Source organism: Sinohyriopsis cumingii, unplaced genomic scaffold (assembly GCF_028554795.1).
Source record: "Sinohyriopsis cumingii isolate HCF-2022 unplaced genomic scaffold, ASM2855479v2 utg002708l, whole genome shotgun sequence".
In the NCBI taxonomy this organism is placed as follows: Eukaryota; Metazoa; Mollusca; class Bivalvia; order Unionida; family Unionidae; genus Sinohyriopsis; species Sinohyriopsis cumingii.
Window position 1 is genome coordinate 306642 of NW_028316278.1, and position 5836 is coordinate 312477.

Below are 5836 nucleotides of genomic sequence, written 5' to 3' on the forward strand. Positions count from 1 at the left end.
GATTGTGTGTCGGTTAATCTAAGCGGTGCATTGGCTAGTAGGTGTTGTTGTAACATTAAGTTTTTCCTCGTGATGAGCGTCATGTTTGCAGCAAAGTTATAAAGGGCAATGAGAAATGTTATATTTCCCTTATACAGCTAGTATCATACTCATGCTAAACCTATGATGGTCATTTAACCATTGTCATAATGTTAATCATATTGACTAATGTTAAATTCCCACTGAGCTGACTTTATATGTTGCCCCTTCACAATTACCTTCAGTGCGCAATTCAGGTGATGTGCATCGCCACTGACTTGGCGGTCTTGAGCACTGTTATTTCAAGCCGTTTTGAAGTTTATATTGAATTTTTCAGTCTAACTCTAATCCTTCTATTTTAGACAGAGGAAATTTATATTCCATGTTTTGCTATTTTAATGTTGCATCAGCATTCACAATATACTATCTTGATTTCTACTCTGGAATGTGAGAAAACTAACCATTTATTAAGAACTGGTGCTGGATAGGAAAATTCCACCGAAGGATTAAAAATAGTCGGAAAAGCATCGAGAGTGATGCAAATGTCAGAGCCTTGCATGGAAGTTGCATATAAAGAATTGTATTAATTCCCCACTTTTGTTTCACGTGGCAAAAAAAAAACAAAAAAAAAAAAAAATCCCAAAATCCTGAGAGAATATAAATCCATGTCTTGCCATATACTCAGTTACAACTATTTATTCCTAGAAGTCACATTGAGACAAATAAAATCGTGATATCGAATCACGATAATGTACTAAATACCACGTGTATAGTTCAGGACGTACGCATTGTCGACTTTTTTTGTCTTATATAAATACCGATGTCCCTTGTTGTACTTATCACATTAAAATAGAGGAAGACCACAGTCTCGTGAAAACTGTACAGTGAGTGAAAATCCTCCGCACTCTGAAACAATGAAACCCGTACTGCTTGTTGGCCTTATTGGTGAGTATTTTGTTTAGCAAAAAGTCCAAAATTAAAACATAGTGGTCAAATACACAAAAAGCATATACAAAGACATAGATCCATGCAGATCACATATAGAGAGACAGATATTTAAAAGCTCTCTTATACTATCGCAATACTATGTAGACTATGATTTTCATAGATAATAATGCCAAAGATAAGTATCTATTATTATTGTCGTAAAAATCATCAACAAAGACGAATTTGAATCAGTACCAAAGTCTACGTTAAATGAATCAGATGCGAAAATATATTCACATGTGTTGAAACCAAATTAATTCAATTGTGTGAGCATGATATCAATTTCAATAAAAGCATTGCATGATATAAACGTTATAGCAGCATCAATAAACATGTACATGTAATTATAAATAAGGTTAGAAATTTTTGTTGAATTTGGAAAGATATTTTATTGTGAAATATTGCGTTACGTCTCCATAAAATTTGCTGTTAGCGACTGAAATGATTATTTTTGTCCATCGAGTTACATTTCTTATATTATCACCTTTATTTATTTATGTTTGATGTCTTAATGCTGTTTCATATTCGTGTAAATTTATATTTTCAAGTTGAAGAAACGTCAGTTATCGGCCATGGTTTCTTATCTTGTCCTTGCTCAATGTAAATCATATTTGAAGAACATTCAATTAAAATAATATTCTTAATCCAAATATTGTGGTTACGATCAAGTATGGTCCATCAGGGCCTTGAGGCCATGATATCTCTTCCACACGCTATGTAAGATGCTCACGTGACTCGTCATTCTGATTCTCTAATATAGTACGATTTTACATTAAGTCAGTGGACAAATGAAGTTTGTGTATCAATGGCCAGAGAACATCAAAGGCAGCCGACACAGGTCGGTATTAGAGCCTGCAACGAACTAATTGCGAATCTAGCGCGCTGACCACTTAACCACTGTGTCTTCCTTGTGTGTTACAAAATAATAAACACAGAAAGAGGTCAATCTAGCTGAGAAGAATACAGTTGTATGTAACATCTCAATGTGCTTAGAATATCTACTCCATTGAACGTCTGTATATACTGTTATTACAAAGAGGCAACGAAATGTTTTATATCTTTCTTTTCAACACCTGGATTGGTGTCTAATTTTAATTATAGATTCTAACAATTATTATAAATAGTGGTGTATGATTTATTGCCAATGTTCGGATGTCAGAGGCATTACATTTTCCTTAGCACAGATGCATTTTTATCTGTTCAATAGCATCCTTTATCCTGTATGTAGAGGCATGTGATACAGACGATGACTGCAATAGAACCGATGGCTGCATCCTTGGAAAGCGCTGGAGATGCGTGCTGGGAACGTGCATTTGTAGCCCCAGTCGATTGAATCTGCGTCAGACCCTAATTCGTAAGTTGTGTTTAATTATTATCAGTATCAAACTGTGCCATGCCATACTTACTGTCGCCTACCTGTTGCTGGAGAAGATCGCAATTTGCGTTATATCGGTTCCTTTGCTAACAAAAAATGTACTCTTATGACTTTCGTGCTTCTTCACGACGTGATCCCACCCGTTTGCTACACCACTAAAGATAAAGACACCAAATCTTGGAGCATGACAAGAAAAAGTGATGTGAACAACAGTCTGAAAAGTCTATTCAACCCTCTCCTCTTACTCACCCCTGACCATGGCTAGAAATGATGAAGATGGCATGGAGGACTGAATGCCAGAATCAAATGGACATATATATGCTGCTGCTTTTAAATTAGTCGCTCACACACACACACACACATATATATATACATATATGTATATATATATATATATATATACATATATGTATATATATATATATATATATATATATATATATATATATATATATATATATATATATATATATATATATATATATATATATATATATATATATATATATATATATATATATATAAATATATATATATATATATATATAAAATGGGATATTAATCACCATGTATCTTGTATACGATAGAGATCATTGGTTCAGTGACTTCGACTGAAACACCTGTTTACCATAAACTGTTATGTTTTTCAGTGACAACCCGACCCGACCCGACCCTAAAAATGCGGTCATTTTAAGCGAAACTAACCACAAGTTTATTATTACTGCGCCCACTGCCTTAGGTGCATCCATCGGACCTCATACCATCTCGACTACACGCACTCACTCAAAAAGGGTGGAACATAGTATTGGATATAACTATTTATGCGTAGCAGATACACTTGCATGGAGACCCAATAGTTAACTCTCAAAAAATAAACAGTCACTCCGGATTCGTCTCACAGAAAGCAAGCATACAGAGATTGATATGAAAAGTTCAGTAGATGGCGAATTAATTATTTTTCTCTCTCTGTCTCTGTCTCTCTCTGTATTCATATATACATAAACGTACTGACAGACAAATCGAAATTCGGTGGCATAAAGCCATAAAGACAAAGAGGCAGAAAAACACATCCGTGTATATAGAACTGATTACCTCCCTTTCTCTTGCTTCCATATTTATTAACTTAGTTACCTAAGTGTCTGCTTAGTTACCAAAGTAAAATGGGACATTTTTGTTTCTGCTTCAGGATGTTCAACAAAGTCAGAATGTACATCCACCATTTACTGTACGCAGGCAGGTTCCTACCCACATTGCTTTGATGGAGAATGCCATTGCATGACCCTCGTCGACCACGGGAAGTGATTCCGTCAATGTGGCTATGACAGCGTATTTAAAAATAAATAAAAACGAAGAAAACAGTAAATGATAACTCTTACATTCTTGCATTGGTATTTTTGACTAGTAGAAGTTAAAGTCGAAATATCATCATTATTACCAAGTGCCAAGCGAAGATCATCTGCTTGGTGTTTTTATAAGATAAACAATAATAAATAGAGAGGCTCTGGACATCAAGAGTATGATAAATTTTGAAATGGCAGTTATGCTTATTATAATTGCTTAAGTGTTAAAAATCTTTACCGATGAAAAATATTAGCCACAGTACAGTAGTTATTAAGAAATTATAATGTTTTTGTGTCAAAGTTCCAAGAATCCCTAGAGAGTCGATGAAACTTGAGCCCGAAAGACGAAGGTTTCAACACACCTGAAGGATTCGGAGAAAGTTGATACCAGAAATAACATGTAAGAATATAAGATCGGTATTCTTACATAAAAACAAGCAAGAAAGTTTTTTTTTTTATATGAAGCCTTAAGTGGCGCCGATTCATATCGTTGGCTTCACTTAATCTTTTCCGATGCTTCCGATCAGCTGGTGTAAAATGGATGAGCGTCTAGCATGATGGCCAATATCTAAGACCTGTTGGTAAATAACATCTTTAACGAATAGTTAATTATAACATTTGTCATTTATGGGGAACTACCACACCAGTTCCTTTGGAGCAAAGGAGTTGAAACATCCCCTCTGTGTACATCGTCATTTCTATCTCTCTAAACAAAATAGACGTATTAGGGTTGGAGACGTCTCGTAGTATTTTCTACTTATGAAAACTTATCTCTTCTGTGCGATTGGAAAACCTACCAGGATTGCATGTTTTCAGTCAATTCACACACGATGATACACCTCAATAGGTTGAAAAACCAAATAATAAAGTATCTAAAAGACACAAAGTTCTTTCTATAACTCACAGTTCTCAATCATTAACTGATATTCTATTATCTGCTTGGGTCGGGTAAACTTTATCGACTAATGGATAATGAAGAAAGTCTTTTTCTTATTTCCTTTGAGAATGGAGAAAATAGCTTCAATTTCTTACCTCCCCTCTCTTAATTCCCATTTCTTACCTCCCCTTAACGCTAACATGCACTCCTCGCGAAATCATAGATGTGACATTAATCCAGTGAATCTCAAAGTAAAATACGGGCGAAATGTGTTGTGTGATTTAGATTTTGACGTAACTTTAACATTTTCTCAGTCATATCGCTACGACGTCTGCAGTGTTGCAGTTGATAGTGATGTCTAATACTAGGGCATCATGCCGCGGATATGTAGCATAACGTCCCACTCAGTCACATTATTCTGACACCAGTCTTAACACTAACCTCTTAATGCTGAGCGCCTAGCGAGACAGTACCATTTTTATAAGTCTTTGGTATGACTCGGCCGGCGTTCAAACCCGAGACCTCCCGTATGCGAGGCGGACGCGCTAACCACTAGACCAGTGGAGCGGTACGTGCAAAATGAATGAATGTATAAATAAATAATAAATTAATACATATTTCACCGTGAGAAGTTGTATGGTTAAATAAACTGCGACAAAATGTTGTATGGTTAATTAGACTGCAAACAGTTAAGATACACTATAAAAGTTTACTCACTTGTAGATATAGGATCTGCTTAATAAGCAGCTTGGATCAAACGTATACATCATCATTTTTAAAAAAGCAACAAAATCGAATTGATTACAGTTACATAAGTTTAATGAACCGTTGTAAGTGATTTTGCATATCAAGTCAATGACATAAAAAAATTGAAAAAAAGCTTCTACCAATCTTCTAACAAAATCACACATGCATTTTTAACGTAGCTTTAACAATTTGTCAGTCATATCGCTACGATGTCTGCAGTGTGACAGTTTATAGTGATATCTAGCACTGGGGCATCATGCCGCAGACATGTAGCATGATGTCCCACCCAGTCACATTATCCTGACACCAGGCCGACCACTCCTAACACTAACCTCTTAATGCTGAGCGAGGCAGCTGTTAGTACCATCTTTTTAAGTCTTTAAGTCTTTGGTATGACTCGGACGGTGATCGAAACAACGACCTTCCGTATCCGAGACGGACGCTCTAACCTCTAGGCCACCGGAGCCTTTGTGAAATAAGAATGAGCTAGAT

At 35.7% G+C, this 5836-nt stretch overlaps 1 long non-coding RNA gene across 1 annotated transcript; it reads left to right on the forward strand.

Moving 5' to 3' along the window:
- Window positions 1-824: 824 nt before the first annotated feature.
- On the forward strand, window positions 825-3757 carry LOC149770097 (uncharacterized). Its single transcript, XR_016418953.1, has 3 exons — window positions 825-963; window positions 2213-2359; window positions 3567-3757. It is a non-coding gene; the product is annotated as an uncharacterized LOC149770097 (long non-coding RNA).
- Window positions 3758-5836: the final 2079 nt, after the last annotated feature.